Source organism: Mustela nivalis (assembly GCF_964662115.1).
Source record: "Mustela nivalis genome assembly, chromosome: 3".
Taxonomy (NCBI): Eukaryota; Metazoa; Chordata; class Mammalia; order Carnivora; family Mustelidae; genus Mustela; species Mustela nivalis.
Window position 1 is genome coordinate 152,602,281 of NC_139022.1, and position 18,896 is coordinate 152,621,176.

Genomic DNA, 18,896 nt, shown 5'->3' on the forward strand with positions numbered 1-18,896 from the left:
TGAGTCAAAGACAGAGGCTTTAACCCACTGAGCCACTCAGGTGCTCCAAGTCCCTGTAGTCTTAATATTGTGGAGATTTGCTCTTCAGATCACATAAGCTCAAATCACAGAAAGAGGGATAAATTGGATTTTACCGAAGTGAAAAACTTTCAATCTTCTAAAGGCATACATGAGAAGACAAAAATTAAACCATAGACTAGGAGGAAATATTGCCACACATTTTTCAAAAAAATTGTATCTAGAATATCTATACATTATTATAACCCATACAAAAATGGACAAAAAATGTTGAACGCTTCACAAAAAAGATATGTAAATGGCCAGTAATCACATGAAAAATTACTTATGTAATTACCCATGTAAAAGAAGGTAAATGAAATATTTGTTGTCTTAAGCTAGTTCTCCTTAATTCAAAAAACTAGCTCTTTCTGAAAAGTAGATTTCGTATTTTGAATATCCTTAATATGAGTACATTTTACCCAGTTCAACAATATGGCTCAGCTAACATTGACTGATTTTATGTTTGTAGAAGGCACCATTCTGGGCCTTTGGAAGATGCAGATTCTTTGCTAAAAGTGGGCTTAGTGGACTAAGGGCAGGGCAGCAGGCCAAAGTTGAATCTTAGTCTGGAAGAGGATTCAGAGGATCCTGATACAATCTACCTAAGGAGGGAAGTTTTTTTCCACCTACTCCAACACATCATATTTTTTGTACCCTTCTGTCTTTGACCTAGCTCTGTCCTCTCTAAGAAATGCCATTATGCTTTCACTGGAACAAAAAACTTCCCCGTGTTCTTCCTAGCAAAGATTTATTTCACCTTTATGTTCACATTAGTGTGACTAGACTTGACTTTGGTGCTTGCAACAGAGCTCACCGTATATCCTCTTTTGAAGCATTTTTTTTGCTATATTGAAATTTTTAACATTTATGTGTCTGTATTTAGATACTCTAAGACCCTGACAGTCAGGAATGGGTTCTATTTATCTTGTTGTTATAGCACATGGCATGGTAGCTTGAACAAACAATGCTGAAATGACCAGATAATCTTTTAGAAAAAAGACAATATTTGATCCATATTTCACAACATATCTAAAAGTTGACTTTAAACACATTAGATATTTAGTACAAAAACGACAACATACTGAGTCTAACAGAAAATGGTGAATTTCTCCATAAGAAGGGTATATGGTAAGACTTTCAAAATGCGACTTAAAAATCCTGATGCCACAAAGAAAAGTCAACTAATGTAATTTGACAACATTAAAGCTTTTTTGCATGGCTAAATCACCACAAGTCGGGCCAAAATACAAACTCAACACTCAAAAAACTAATAATGCAAGAGACACTTCTCCAGAAAAGACATACAAATGGCTAACAGACACATGAAAAAATGCTCAACATTACTAGCCATCAGGGAAACACAAGTCAAAACCACAATGAGATACCACCTTGTACCAGTTAGACTGGCTAAAAGTAACAAAACAGGAAGCAACAAATTCAAGGATGTAGAGAAAGGGGAAACCCTCTTACACTGTTGGGAATGCAAGCTGGTATAGCCAGTCTGGAAAACAGTATGGTGGCTCCTCAAGATGTTAAGAATAGAGCTACCATTGGCCCAGCAACTTCACTTCTGGGTATTGACCCCAAAGATACAGATGTATTAAAAAGAATGGGCATGTGCACCCCAAAGTTTATAGCAGCAATGTCCATAACAGCCAAAGTGTAGAAGGAGCTGAGATGCCCTTCAACAGATGAATGATAAAGAAATAGTACATATACACAATGAAATATTATTCCACCATCAGAAAGGATGAATACCTTTCTGACATGGATGGAACTGGAGGGGTTATGCTAAGTGAAGTAAGTCAAGGAGAGAAAGACAATTATCATATGGTTTCAGTCATATGTGGAACATAAGCAATAGCACAGAGGACCATAGGGGAAGGGAGGGAAATCTGAAAGGGGGAAAAATCAGAGAGGAAGATGAACCATGAAAGACTATGGACCCCAAGAAAAAATCTGGGGGTTTCAGAGGAGAGGAGGATAGGAGGAGGGGGGTAATAAGGGGATGGGTATTGAGGAGGGCATGTGTTGTGATGAGCACTGAATGTTATACTTAACTAATGAATCATTGAACACTGCATCAAAAACTATATATGAACTGTATTTAGTATGAACTGTATTTAGTACATATGTAGTGTTGAATGATTCATTAATTAAGAAAAAAGGAAAAAACAAGTAAATATAGGAAACTTCTTCCCACCCTCCTCAAAAAAAGAAAATAGTGAGAAAAATATATGTAACTTCCATGTTATATGTAACATATGTATACATGTAGCTTTATGTATATATGTTACATATGTATATATGCCACATATATGTAACATATATGTAACTTTCATCACATATACAGGACTACTATTCCCAACATTTAAAAAAACTATTAAAATTATGGGATAAAGCTATGTAAATTTACCTATGCAGGTATATGCACACATCAAAATCGTAGGCAGCTATAAACTATACTGAACAAGACAACTTTAAACATATGGTGACTGGATTGTAATCTACAAAGTAAGAAAGAATATAGTCTAAAGATAAATATAGTAAGCTAACTTTTATTTTTAAGACAAGAGAAAGGAGAGAGAGAGAGTAAAAATATAAATCTATCTGCATTTCTTTGCAAAAAACAAAGGAGAGGAAGGAAAAGACAGAGTAATGTGATAGATTATCTATAAAGCTATTTTTGAATAGCATGAAGGTCAGGGAAACAAATGCAGGCCTAGTGATTTCTTTGTTTACATAGTTTGGTTTTCCAAAGCACATTAGTATTTTACGTATTATAGAGGGCACAGATAGCATGGAGCACTTGGTGTGGTGCAAAAATAATAAATACTGTTATGCTGAAAATAAATAAAAAATAAATTAAAAAAAACAAAATAATGGAGAAGAAAACTCTATAATGGAATACAAACAAAAAGAAGAGAACTCAAATGTTTCTTTTTTTTCTTTTTAAAGATTTTATTATTTTTTTTTAAAAGAGAGAGAATATGCAGTGGGGAGGGGTAAAGTGAGGATGGGGGAGAGAGAGAGAGAGAAGCAGACTCTGCTGAGCAGGAAGCCTGATGCCTGCTTGATCACAGGATACTGAGAAAATGACTTGAGCTGAAGGCAGACCCTTAACCAACTGAGTCACCCAGGCACGCCTTAAAACGCTTTCAAATGTAGTAACATAATTGCGTGTACTAAAAACACATGAGTGAACACAACTGCATTTTGCACATATTGCTTTGAATATCTGTCTTGTCAATCTAAAGGAAAAAAGAACTGCAAAACGTCTGTTTTTGAGAAGACTATTTTTTGAGTAGTATGTTGGGTAGGGCTGATATTCACAGTTGGTGGATGAGTACATGGTAAACTTTCCAGTGCATAGCACGACTGAGCAAATGAGTAAATATACCAAAGATGTTGAAAGGAGATTTCTCAGTCTTAGGAAGGGAATTTACTAATGTGGAAATGGAGAGGCTTAAAATCACCTCTATAGTGGTGTATTGGATTGGAAGGTATCAGTATGAATTCACAATTTTTCACAAATACAAACATGGCAATGTACATATGTAAAATTTTGTTCATAGCTGTATCTATCGAATAACTCTGTCCACTGAAAACAGTTCTAAGCAAAGGAGCTTCATTAACAATGAGCACTTCTGCCAACCATATCCAGGTTTGTGAGTACCATTTCTTACTAAAAAAGAACTGAGAAATGGAAGAATTTAAGACAGAGACAAGAAAAGTATAAGAGGAGTCAAGAAATTATGTGCAAGAAATAAAGAAAAAGTTCCAAAATGGCTGAGGTTAAACAGGAGTAACCCAATACATGGTGAGAGTAAAAGATGATAGACCACTGAATAAATATAAATTGGTGAATAAATAATAACAACAGATTGATACAGATTGATGATAGGTAAATAGATTGATGGATGGATGGATCGATAACCAGATAGAGGGGGAAAGAGAAAGGTTTTTGTAACAATACAATGTTACATGAAAAAAAGAAAGAAAAATTCAATTAAAATAATTGATAAGCCATCATGATGGCAATGATTGCTTCAGGTAAGAAATATGAAAGATGATAAAATGAGGGAGGGAAATTTGATAGAAACAGAATATTTACACAGCTTCAAAATGTCTCCCCACATCTTCCTAATAATAGGGTTAGAAAATAACAACTTTACAGTGGAGAAGTACTTGGTGAGTACCCCCTTAAACAAAGGATAGTTATCATCTTTAATGACAGGACCATCTGACATCACGTGCTTCCCATCGTGACTCACTGAGATGGAATCAACAGCACCTTTGTAGTATCCCTGAAGTATAATGAGAAACATCAGGCAAATCTAACTTGGGATCCATCACACAAAATAAGCAGCTTGTACTCTTTAAAATATCAATGACATGAAAGACAAAGAGGGGGTGAGAACCAATCCTCACTAAAGGAGATGAATAGACATGATAAGTAAATGTAATAAGTGATCCTGGGTTGGCTCCTGCACCAGCAAATTCATATCACATCACAGGATATTAATCAGACAAGGGGTTAATCGAATAAGGTTTGTAGATAAAATACCATGATTAGATAAACATTAAATGGTGCCTTCCTAATGCAGATTAAGTTTTTCATAGGGAAGATAGAATACCTGAACGGTTGATAATTGTGAATGCACATGCATGCAATCACATAGTATAAGGGAAAACTGGAATAATGTTTGGAGAGTTTTCTAATCTTTCTAAGAAAGGATTTCAAGTGTTTATAAGATTAGAGCTTCTTGGTGCCCCACCACCCAGTCTTGTTTTGTCATGCCCATTCAGAATTATAGACTTCAGGTCAAGACCTAGCCTTCTAGTGGAGCTTAAGATTTAGGGGACCCTGGCACTTGTCATCAACAGGTTATTTTCCAAAGAAATTCTTTGAGCAATAAGTGTAGGCAGTTTTTCTTTGGGAATCAGCTTTGGGGATCTTGATATTGGAACACTAGCAAAGATTTTAAGCAAGTACCTGGGGCATTGGGGCATGGGGATGTCACAATGAGGTCAATAGAACAGTTAGGACGTGGAAAATTCATTAAAATGTCCCTAAAATGGAAATTGAACTGAGTCACCTGGAGATGGAACTATCTTGGAAGTGACTTCCTAAGGTCCCTACACGCCTGGTTCAGAGTCTCTTCTCTGTGGAGAGTGCAGTGATTACAGGGACAGAGAGGAGTTAAGGAGAGTTCACTAACTCCTCCTTCTCACCGCTCCAGGTTAGAGAGGGTGAGGACAGATTGGCCAGTAGAGTAGGCACCCTGGGAGGAGGAGCAGAAGGGCCAGAAGTGACAAAACAGAAGAGAAGACAGTTGGGATCCACCCCTCTCCTCTTCCCTAGCTGCCTGTCAGCACATTTTCTTGATTTCCAGTGCAGCACATGTCCCCAGAACCCACAGGTCACTGTGCAGGGCTCAGGCACAGGGATCTGGGCACAGGGCTGGGTGACACAGCTGGTACGGGAGCTAGCATGGCAGGGAAGGGAATGTTGTTGCTAGTAGGCTTCCTTCTGCCTGGGTTCCTGCTCTCAGAGGCCATCAAAATTCTGACTACATTCTCACTGGGTGAGTGAGTGGCAGGAGAATCAGAGTCTGGTGCACCCCATGTACCTGCTCTAGGACTCAGACACATACCATAGGTCAGAGGGTCATTCTATGTGGTTTTCCTTACAGGGCTTGAGTCCTAGGTTAGAGGAAGAAGAAGAGGGAGGGGGCCTGGAGTTTCAGAGTGGAGTTTCTACTGCTGGGGATAGGGAAGATAGTTGTGGAGAAATCAGTTGTGTCCTTTCATCTCATTTTATCCTCTCTGGAAGGGTGCATATCTGGGGCCAGAATTTAGTTCCAGACTGACCTGGAGACCTTAAGCCATCTACTCTAGTGAAAGAAGATACTTTCAGAGGCACACCCTAAAAATCTGGGGGTGTGGAGTAGATACCAGTAGAAAGTGGATGGTGAGGTCAGTTTTAGGGTCTTGGAGACAGCGCAGACTAAAAATGTGTCAGTGATAGGACACCTAGAAGACTGGCAGGGCAGAGGACAATCAAATTCTTAGAGCCCCTCTCTCTTTTGCCTGTGCTGCTGGAAGCTTTTAAAGGACAGTGAAGCAGTTAATTTTGTCAATGAAATTTGTCCCCTTACTTTTCCCCAATGGGAACAGAAGGGCAACAGGCACACTTATTAGGATAATGAGTTATCATAGGATGGAGTTTCCCCCAAGAATATTTTGGACCCACTGTGAAAGGATAGGGGGCTACTGGGATCACTTTAAATCCCTATGTATCTGGGGGTCCTAGAGCTAGAAGAAACACCAAGTTCATCTAATTGGATATCCCTAATTTATTTCCTGACCGGGAACCTGAGGGTCAGGGAAATGAGGGGCATTTTGCAAGAGCACACCAGACCTCCCTGATGGACAAATTCGGACTTTACTCACTATTTCTTACCTCAAAACGATCTTCTTCCTCAGAATCTACACTTCACAGTGGGGATTCCTAAAAACCAGTATTTAAAAAAAACTGTTTTCTATTTTAAAACTATTTTTGGTGAAAAAGGTGGCAGAACAAAAGTACTTTTAAAGTATGTGTCCTCTGGATTCTGGGAGGGAGCACGTATGGTTTAGAAGAGCTAGAAACCCCACCTCTGGCCCAGAATGCACTGGTTTCCCCAATACCCTCAGGAATGGCTGCCTCTGTGGATGGCTTCTTCCCTGCATCCATTTTTCTCAAGGATTTAATGTGATCCATTGAAGGCAGTCTGAGGAGGAGAGGGGTTTATGTTATATATAACTGGCGTTACCCCAGCCAACACAGTATAGATATAAAAAACTAGAGTAATTTCCACAGATACACACCATTACTGTAGTCTGACATCCCTCTTGCCTACTTAGTAATCATGAGATCTTCATCTTCCAAATAACCATCACTTTCCACGTGGGCAAAGTCTATAGCTTTCTTCCTACTCTGACTTTTTCTGCTGCCAAGATCCATAGAGTCAACAAAAATCTCCATGGTGGCTTATGGTCTCTCACAGTCATTGCATTGATAGAACCCGTACCATTCTAGAGGATCAAACTTCCTCTTTATTAGAATCTCAGGAATCTTAAGATGGGTGATATCCAAACCTGTCATGTGTAGGATCCTGTAGTTCCATCCAAAGGTCCACAGTTGTCCTGAATGACTTAATTTCATACTCAGCAATTTTCAAGCTCCAATTGGAAACATCCTGTCAAATATTTTTGAATCTCAGGGATTTGGGTTCTAAGTGGTGGGTCTACCTCCTCATGCTCCAACGACTATTTCTCAGTCTGATATTCAAGTTCCCAGTTTCTGGGTCTGACTCTAACATAAATTTCCTAAGGGAATTATTTCATAAAGATCTCTGACCAGTTGTTCAATGGGAACTCTTCCCACTCTCCTCCATAGTAATGTGCCTAATTTCCACTGTGTCCCCGTAAGAGCTGGCTAATATCAGTATGTACCTAGGATCAGGAACTCCTAAGGCCTAAGTAGAGAAGCTTGTCATAGTGACATGGAGACCTTGAATCACAAAAGGAAATCTTGATGGAGCATTTACACTGGTTGGGATTTGGACACACACTGGGTAGGTGTCTTGGCTGCTGCTTACTCAAACTGCTACAGGGGGACTGAAGAAACTCATCTTCCTCTGCTCACAGTCAACTCTCTGCCCTCTTACCTTGGATTTCTCTATCCAACACATCAATTTCAGACCCTCCATTCTCATTTTTACAAAATGAAATTTTGTGTTTTTCCTAGGTGGAAGCCATTATCTACTGCAGGACCGGGTATCTCAGATTCTTCAAGATCATGGTTACAATGTCACTATGCTTTTTTATGGAGAAGAATTTTTTTTAAAATTTTTTATTTTTTATAAACATATATTTTTATCCCCAGGGGTACAGGTCTGTGAATCACCAGGTTTACACACTTCACAGCACTCACCAAAGCACATACCCTCCCCAATGTCCATAATCCCACCCCCTTCTCCCAAACCCCCTCCCCCCAGCAACCCTCAGTTTGTTTTGTGAGATTAAGAGTCACTTATGGTTTGTCTCCCTCCCAATCCTATCTTGTTGGGGGCTTAAGTGGGTAGGAGAAGAATCTATGGAGAAGAATTTTTAATCCCAGGTGTGTTTTTGTTTGTTCGTTTGTTTTTTGTAAGCATTGAATTCTTCTATCCCAGAGAGACTATGTCTTCTGTATAACACTGCTTAGCACAAAATCTGTTTGAATATAGCTATATTGAATAAAGGGGGAAAATATGTGCATGTATGTTCATGTTATCTCCTGGATATCATATTAAGATTTGTAGATCTGGCCTCTGCATGTCATAACTCCATGTTTTACCCCCTCAGCTAGGTGTCACTTCATCTAGGCAAAACTCTGTATATCATTATTGTTCATTTTGATAACTCTACTCTGTGGTGTGCCTTTAATTGTGTTGAACAGAATTGTTCAGCCATATTTACAGTTTTTGTTTTAAGGAGAGCTGCTCTTCTTGTTTCATATGTTACTTTCTACTCCTGTTATGAGACCTGAACTTTTAAGAAAGCATTTTTAAAGGATGTCTTTTAATCATGTCCTAGGATCAGATCTATCAATGAGATGAGCCTATATTCTTGAGTGTCTCTGGCTGCCCATGACAGCCAGAAGATGTCAGAAGTTCTTGAGTCCTTGGTCTAAATACCCAGTAGTGCCATTGCTGAGTTGTAGGGTAGCTCTATTTAACATCTTGAGGAACTTCCATACTGTTTTCCAGAGTGGCTGTACCGCCTTTCATTCCCACAAACAGTGTAAGAGGGTTTCCTTTCTCCACATCCTTGCCAACATTTGTTGTTCCCTGTCTTGTTAATTTTAGCCATTCTAACTAGTGTAAGGTGTTATATGTAACTAATGAACCATTGAACATTACATCAAAAACTAATGATGTATTATATGTTGACTAATTGAATCTGAATTAAGAAAATCCAAAAAAAATCTATAGCTAAGATGAAGCTCATCAATCTTGAGAAATCTTCTCTGTTGACAGACAAGGACACAGAGGACCAGAGAACTCAAAAGATTTGTTCAATTCCACATAGCAGGTTAATAATAGAGTGGGTGGATCCAGAACTTTAAGCTCTGGGTGTCTCATTCAAACTTGCTGAGACTTTAATTTTAAAAAATCCAAAACTAATGATTGTTGATGAAAAACAAGTCTGAGCAATTATGAAATTCTGAAGATGAACTTCAGGCTCTGTTGCTGTTTAATCACCCTCTGGATTAAGTACTATATTGTTCACTAGATTTCCTTTCTGTACACATCCCTTTGTATCTGCCTTGTCAGTTTGATTGTGTATTTGCCTTGACTGCCAACCATGGTAGTTGTAGGCCATTATCATTTCATTTTGGTTGTTCCCACAGATTGAGAAGCTGCTGAAAGCTTTAGATCCTCTAACTCTTTACACACACTCAAAACTTACAAACCATTCAGAGGACCCATGGATTCCCTTAGTTTTGTTCTTGGTTCTAAGTTTTAATAGTCCAGAGTTTCTTGCAATATTTACCATTCACCGGGAATTTCTGAGATTTAGAAATGGATTATTTATTTTTCTCTTCAGCAGTAGACTTTGGTAGAGGCTTGCAAATAAGGGAACACGTGATTGGATTACTTTTGTTGACCCGATTCAACACTCAATATTGAAACTTTTGAACCTACATTGACTACCTGCTTGGATAACTTCCTCATAAGGTTATTATGTACAACTTTAATGAATAAATGACGTCAGAAATAATGAATTAACCTCAGTTTCTAATATTGACTTATAAGATTATTTCTTTTTCTTTTTTTTTTTAAGATTTTATTTATTTATTTATTTGAGAGAGAGAGATCACAAGCAGGCAGAGAGACAGGCAGAGAGAGAAGGGGAAGCAGGCTCCCCGTTGAGCAGAGACCCCAATGCGGGGTTCGATCCCAGGACCCTGAGATCATGACCCGAGTGGAAGGCAGAGGCCCAACCCACTGAGCCACCCAGGTGCCCCTGTAAGATTATTTCAATCACTACCTGAAATCAGAAGTATAAAATGCCACCCTAGAAGAATTAGTTGTCTGCAGTTCTGACTCTTCCTTTTCCTAAGAGAGCTTGCTCTACTTCTCTACCAGGTAGATATTGCCCAAGTGACAGGTCTTCTTTGTTTTGGGGGATCTGTTACATCATTGATGCTCAAGGGCTTGCCTAAAATCACTGAAGCAAAGTTATCTGGAGGGACATCATCATGACCAGACAGTTCCACCCCTTTAGTCAGCTAGTTCTGCTTTTGTTGAATATGGTTGTAGGAGAGAAGATCAAAAGATAATGCAAGGAAGCCCTATGTTGGAATTCAGGCTTTGATTGGATTCATAGGTTCCTCAGATAATCTATCAAATAGTGCTCACCTTAGCCTGGGAGTTAAAAATCCCAGTATCTTAGTCGGCTGTTATCAGAGTGAGGTCAATTTCTTTCTTTCTCTCCTTTAAAAAAAAATATTTATTTATTCATTTATTATTTATTTATGAGAGAGAGAGAGAGAAAGAAAGAGAGGGGGGAGGGGAGATGCAGAGGGGTTGGGAGAGAATCGCAAGTGACTCTTCTGAGCATGGATCTAGTGCTGAGCTTTATCTCAGGAACATGAAATCATGACCTGAGCTGAACCCAACAGTTGGACACTTAACCAACTGAGCCACCCAGTTACCCCCAGGTCAGATCTTATTACTGGGGTTCATAGAGTTTAATAAATTACAACCAACATTCCCTCTGAATTTTGGAATCAATTGAGAAAAATCTACAGAAGTTAGATCAAAATGCACCTTTATCTAGCTGATCGGGGAGCTTTCCTTAGATCCTCATTAACTGTCAAGGCTGAGTAGTAGCTTTAGTAGAGTCTCTCTATAACCTCTGGGTTTTGTTCTGTTTATTTGTTATGGTGTCCTGGGTAGTTTTCTCCCATGTTTGCAATAACTGTTTTCAGGAAGACCCCAAACTCCAGAGCTTTCTCTCCCTACAGCTCTCTTTTGGTATTCTGGTTTTCTGCCCTGTGAGTTCCAGCTGCCATGTCCTCCCCCAAATCTGAAGTGCTCCCACAGGGAGATGGCCAGGCCAGATCTGGGTATCTCCTCCATGAGTTGTATCTTGGAAGTTTTCCCCAGGTATCAATGAATGTCCTACACTACCTGGGGTGCAATGTCTAAAAACCATTTTAACATGTATTTGGTCTGGTTTTATTTAGTTGTTTAAAGTCAGAATTTCAATAAGGTCTTGTCATCTTCTTGTGGCCACAGACCGAAGTTCCTTATCTTCATTATTCCAACCTGTATTTAAGTAATATCGGCATATAATAAACTGCATCTATTTAAAAATTACAATTTGATATATTTGGGCATATACATATGCTGAGATACACATATATGTGCATATATATATATATATATATATATATACACTCACATGTGTGTATATACCTCTGAAATCATCAACATCATCAAGATAACAAATATATTTGTTCCTCCACCAGAATATCTCTAATGTCCTTCTGCAATCTCCCCTCCCAGCTCTCCCACCTTTCTATTCTCATTGCCTATCTATCACTAATATGTTACCATATGTTAGATAGCATTGTGTAGATTTTTTTAAATTTATTTTCAGCATAACAGTATTCATTATTTTTGCACCATACCCAGTGCTCTATGCAATCTGTGCCCTCTATAATACCCACCACCTGGTACCCCAACCTCCCACCCACCCACCACTTCAAACCCCTCAGATTGTTTTTCAGAGTCCATAGTCTCTCATAGTTCACCACCCCTTCGAATTTCCCCCAACTCCCTTCTCCTCTCTAACTCCCTATGTCCTCCATCTATTTGTTATGCCCCACAAATAAGTGAAACCATCTGATAATTGACTCTCTCTGCTTGACTTATTTCACTCAGCCTAATCTCTTCCAGCCCTATCCATGTTGCTACAAAAGTTGGGTATTCATCCTTTTTGATGGAGGCATAATACTCCATAGTGTAGCTGTGGTCACCAGGACAGCATGGTACTGGCATAAAAACAGACACATAGACCAGTGGAACAGAGTAGAGAGCCCAGATATGGATCCTCAACTCTATGGTCAATTAATCTTCGACAAAACAGGAAAAAATATACAGTGGAAAAAAGTCTCTTCAATAAATGGTGCCGGGAAAACTGGACAACTATATGTAGAAGAATGAAACTCGACCATTCTCTTACACTGTACACAAAGATAAACTCAAACTGGATAAAAGACCTCAATGTGAGACAGGAATCCATCAGAATCCTTAAGGAGAACATTGGCAGTAATCTCTTCGATATCAGCCACAGCAACTTCTTTCCAGATATGTCTCCAAAGGCAAAGGAAACAAAAGCCAAAATAAACTTTTGGGACTTCATCAAAATCAAAAGCTTCTGCACAGCAAAGGAAACAGTCAAAAAAACAAAGAGGCAACCCACGGAATGGGAGAAGATATTTGCAAATGACAGCACAGACAAAAGGTTGATATCCAGGATCTATAATGAACTCCTCAAACTCAACAGACACAAAACAGGCAATCATATCGAAAATATGGACAGACACTTCTCCAATGAAGACATACAAATGGCTATCAGTCACATGAAAAAATGTTCATCATCACTAGTCCTCAGGGAGATTCAAATTAAAACCACATTGAGGGGCACCTGGGTGGCTCAGTGGGTTAAAGCCTCTGCCTTCAGCTCAGGTCATAATCCCGGGATCCGGGGATCGAGCCCCGCATCGGGCTCTCTGCTCATAAGGGAGCCTGCTTCCTTTCCTCTCTCTCTGCCTCTCTGCCTCCCTGTGATTTCTGTCTGTCAAAATAAATAAAATCTTAAAAAAAAAAAACCACATTGAGATATCACCTTACACCAGTTAGAATGGCCAAAATTAACAAGACGGGAAACAACATGTGTTGGAGGGGATGTGGAGAAAGGGAAACCCTCTTCCACTGTTGGTGGGAATGCAGGTTGGTGCAGCCTCTTTGGAGAACAGTATGGAGATTCTTCAAGAAATTAAAAATAGAACTTCCCTATGACCCTGCCATTGCACTCCTGGGTATTTATCCCAAAGATACAGATGTAGTGCAAAGAAGAGCCATCTGTACCCCAATGTTTATAGCAGCAATGGCCATGGTTGCCAAACTATGGAAAAAACCAAGATGCCCTTCAACGGACGAATGGATAAAGAAAATGTGGTCCATATGGCCCTTATTTTAAAGTCATAGTCTAATATATCTGCCATCAGGTCTTTCTCAGAGACAGTTTGTTAATTTATTACTTTCCTCTGAATTAGGGTGTTTCCTGTTGTTTGGTATCTCTTGAGTTTTTTGTTGAATACTGACCTGTTGAATTTAACAATGTGTTAAATCTGGAGATTAGACTCTCCTCTTTTCCCCAGGATTTGCAGATTTTTAAAATTAATTTTGTTTATTGTTTTTATTTTGTGGTTGTTTTAGGCTGCCTTTGGGTGAACATCAGTGTGAGTTGTAAATTTTTGTTTTCTTAGGTGTTTTCTGAGCCTTTTAGTGACATGAACAGACACTTTCTAATTTTCATCATATATGTAGTTTTTGTCCAATATCCTAGCCCTTAATGTTTGTCTCCCATAAGAGGAAAAAGAGAAAAGTCAGGGAGAAAAAAACAGATAACAGTCTCTTAAGACCCGTAGAAGTTTATTCAGCCAGAACAAAATGTGCTTGAAAAAAAAAAATAGCATGGTGCAAAAGCATCACTGCCTTCTCTTTGTCTGTACCTATGTGATCAGAAGTAGCAATTCATAGTCAAAGTACAGACACCTGAGATTTGGAGAACATCCTTTTTACCCACTCTGGCTCCTGAAACCTGTGTGTAAACTGCTTTATGAACATATATTCAGCTGCCTGCCATGAGATGTATGTTTGGGATGGGTGGCTGGTACTGTGAACATTGCTGGAATAACTGAAATTAACTAAAATTATCTGCAATTTACAGTTACATCCTTCTCTGGAAGTTGACTACAAGGTTCCAAAATAAATATTTTAGACATATTCTGCCAGTCAATTGTTATCTAGGTGGGAAGACAGATTCCTGGTGCTCTACGATCTTCCCAGAGTCTTCACTACTACCTTTTGCTTTCAGAATATATATGTATAGTTGAATATATGTGTGTACATATAAAAGAAAACTTTCACCAGTTCCTGTTTAAATGTGTGTCCAGGAAAGCTCCTTATACTCTCATGCTGGAAGTGGAACCTAAATAGTTGTTTCTTGATGGTGTCAGGGATGGAAAGACCTTCAACTGACAAGTAATTCTTCATAGGAATTAAACTGAGGCACCATGTATTGTGCTTTGTGTAGGGCAGCAGCACATCCCTCTTGTGAGCTCCTGTGTGAATGTTTGTGTCCTGAGTGCCCGTGCTGGATGAATCTCTGCAAAAGGAGGTTGTCCTTGATGCAATGTCATAATGTACTTCTGGAGAAAACTGAATGCGGTTAAGGTCTTGCCGGGAAAGCTTGTGTGCAGGTTGTTGAGGTAGTCCATAAGAAAGCAGTTACAAATGATTTGTAACCTGCCAAGATGAAGAAGGAGAGAAACTAGCTGAATGCTTGTTGAAATAGAAACTGAGCAGAACATGTTACCAAATCTATGCATGTAAAATATCTATTAATACTTAGATATAGTCAGCAATTTCAGTAACATTGGAAATGGGGGGTGCTTAATATAATATGTCACTGCACAATTATGTTATATTTATCCACTGCAAGGCATCATTACTTCTTTGCTGTTTAATAGTATAAACTAGGCCATTAAAAGGAAAACCAGTGGAGGTAATCACTCTTTTGCTTAACAGATCCTTTACAATGGGATTTAATTCTTAAAGGCACTATTTGTATTAACCATTTTAGAACGTTGGGCAGATCCAAAGAGTCTCTTTTTGTCAAGCTGATTGTAAATGCCCAAATGTTGAAGATTGGATAAAATGACAGGACCCATCCATATGTTGTCTACAAGAGACCCATTTTAAACCCAAGAATAAATCAGACTGAAACTTAAGGGATAGAGACGCATCTTTTATGCCAATGGGCATCAAAAAAAAAAAAAAGGCTGGGGTAGTGATTCTCATATCAGATAAATTAGATTTTATTATTTTTATTTTATTAATTTTTAAAAATATTTTTATTTATTTATTTGACAGAAAGAGAGATCACAAGTAGGGAGAGAGGTGGGCAGAGAGACAGGGGAAAGCAGACTCCCCACCAAGCAGAGAGCCTAATGTGGGGCTCAACCTGAGGACCTTGGGATTATGACCTGAGCCAAAGGAAGAGGCTTTAACCCTCTGAGCCACCCAGGTGCCCCTATAAACTTGGTTTTAAACCAAAGACTGTGGCCAGAGATACAGAAGGACACTACATAATTTTTAAAGGAACTATCCACCAAGAAGATCTAACAACTGTAAATATTTATGCCCCCACCATAGGAGCAGCCAATTACATGAGAAAACTGTTAATCAAGATAGAGTCATATTGATATGAATACATTAATAGTAGGAGATCTTAACACACCACTCTCAGTAATAGACAGATTATCCAAGCAGAAAATCAATAAAGAAACAAGAACATTGAATGATACATTGGACCAGGTGGACCTCATGGATATATACAGAACATTCCACCCTAAAACAACAGAATACTCATTCTTCTCGAGTGCACATGGAACCTTCTCTATAATGGACCACATACTAGGTCACAAATCAGGACTCAACTGATACCAAAAGACTGAGATTATTCCCTGCATATTCTCAGATCATAATGCATTGAAAGTGGAGCTCAACCACAAGGAAAAGTTTAGAAGGCATTCAAATACCTGGAAGCTAATTAAGAATGCTTGGATCAACCAGGAAATCAAAGAACTTAAACAATTCATGGAAAACAGTGAGAAGGAAGATACTTCAGTCTAAAACCTATGGGATACAGCAAAGGCAGTCCTAAGGGGGAAATACATAGCCATCCAAGCCTCTCTCAAAAAAATTGAAAAATCCAGAATATATCAGCTGTATTTACACCTTAAAGAACTGGAGAATCAAAAACAAATTAAGCTAACTCCACACACAAGAAGGGAAATAATCAAGATTAGAGCAGAGATAAATGAGATAGAAATTAGAGATACAGTAGAATGCATCAATGAAACCAGAAGCTGTTTTTTTTTTGAAAGAATCAATAAGATTGATAAACCATTACCCAAACTAATCCAAAAGAAAAGAGAGAAGGCCAAATTAATAAAATTATGAAAAGGGAGAGATCACAACACCAAGAAAATAGAAATAATCATCAGAAATTATTATCAGCAGTTATATGCCAATAAGTTAAGCAACCTAGATGAAATGGATGCATTTCTGGAAAAGTATAAACTTCCAAAACTAAACCAGGAAGAAATTGACAACCTGAATAGACTGATATCTAGTAAAAAGATTGAAGCAGTGATCAAAAACCTCCCAAAAAACCAGAGCCCAGGACATGATGGATTCCCTGGGGAACTCTACCAAACTTTCAAAGAAGAAATAACACCTATTCTTCTGAAACTGTTTAATAAAATTGTAGCAGAAGGAAAACTTCCAGACTCTTTTTATGAATCCAGCATTACCTTGATCCTCAAGCTGGGAAAAGACCCCACCAAAAAGGAGAATTTCAGACCAATATCCCTGATGAATATGGATACTAAGATTCTCAACAAGATCCTAGCTAATAGGATCCAACAGCACATTAAAAAGATTATCCACCATAACCAGGTGGGATTCATCCCTGGGTTCCAAGGATGGTTCAACATTCACAAATCAGTCAATGTGATAGAACAAATCAATAAGAGAAGAGAGAAGAACCACATGGTCCTCTCAATTGATGCAGAAAAAACATTTGACAAGATACAGCATCCATTCTTGATTAAAACACTTCAAAGTATAGGGATAGAGGAAACATTTATCAACTTCATCAAATCTATCTATGAAAATCCCACCCAAATATCCTCAATGGGAAAAAGCTGATAGCCTTCCCATTAAGATCAGGAACACAACAAGGATGCCCACTTTCACCACTCTTGCTCAACATAGTATTAGAAGTCCTAACAACAGCAATCAGACAACAAAGAGAAATAAAAGCTATTTGAATTGACAATGAAGAATTCTAACTCTCTTCACAGATGACAAAATACTTCATATCTCCACTCCCAAACCACTAGACTCCACTCCCAAACTACTAGACCTCACACAACAATACAGTAATGTGGCAGGATACAAAATCAATGTACAGAAGTCAGTTGCTTTCTTATACACTAACAATAAAAAATAGAGAAATTAGAGAATCAATGCCATTTACTATAACACCAACAACAATAATATACCTGGAATAAACCTAACCAAAGAGGTAAAGGATCTGTACTCAAGGAACTACAGAACACTCAAGAAAGAAATTGAAGAAGACACAAAAAGATGGAAGACCATTCCATGTTCATAGATTGGAAAAATAAACATTGTTAAAATGTCTAAACTGCCTAGAGCAATTTATAATTTTAATGCCACTCCAATCAAAATTCCACTGGTATTTTTCAAAAAGCTGGAGAAAATAATCCTAATATTTGTATGGAATCAGAAGAGATCCCAAATTGCTAAGAAAATGTTGAAAAAGAAAAACAAAACTGGGGGCATCACATTGCCTGATTTCAAGCTTTACTACGAAGCTTTGATCACCAAGACAGCATGGTACTGGTGCAAAAACAGACACATAGACCAGTGGAACAGAGTAGAGAGCCCAGATATGGACCCTTAACTCTATGGTGAAATAATCTTTGATAAAGCAGGAAAAAATATACAGTGGAATAAGTGTTTAATAAATGGTGTTGGGAAAATTGGACAGCTATGTGTAGAAGAATGAAACTCGACCATTCTCTTATGCCATATACAAAGATAAACTCAAAATGGATCAAAGACCTCAATGTGAGGCAGGAATCCATCAGAATCATAGAGGAAGAACATAGGCAGTAACCTCTTTGATATCAGCGACAGCAACTTCTTTCAAGATATGTCTCCAAAAGCAGAGGAAACGAAAGTGAAAAGGCTTTTTTGGGATTTCATCAGGATCAACAGCTTCTGCACAGCAAATGAAATGGTCAACAAAAGAAAAAGACAACCCATGGAATGGGAGGAGATATTTGCAAATGACAGTACAGACAAAGGGCTGATATCCAGGATCTATAAAGAACTCCTCAAACTCAACACACACAAAACAGATAATCATGTCAAAAAATGGGCAGAAGACATGAACAGACACTTCTCTAATGAAGACATACAAATGGCTACCAGACACATGAAAAAATGTTCATCATCACTAGCCATCAGGGAGATTCAAATCAAAACCACATTGAGATACCACCTTACACCAGTTAGAATGTCCAAGATCAACAAGACAGTAAACAACAAGTGTTGGGGAGGATGTGGAGAAAGGGGAATTTTTTTACATTTTTGGTGGGAACGCAAGTTGGTGCAACCGCTTTGGAAAACAATGTAGAGATTCCTCAAGAAATTAAAAATACAGTTACCCTATGACCCTGCAATTGCACTACTGGGTATTTACCCTAAAGATACAAATGTAGTGATCCAAAGGGGCACGTGCACCTGAATGTTTATAGCAGCAATGTCCACAATAGCCAAACTATGGAAAGAACCTAGATGTCCATCAACAGATGAATGGATCAAGAAGATGTGGTATATATACACAAT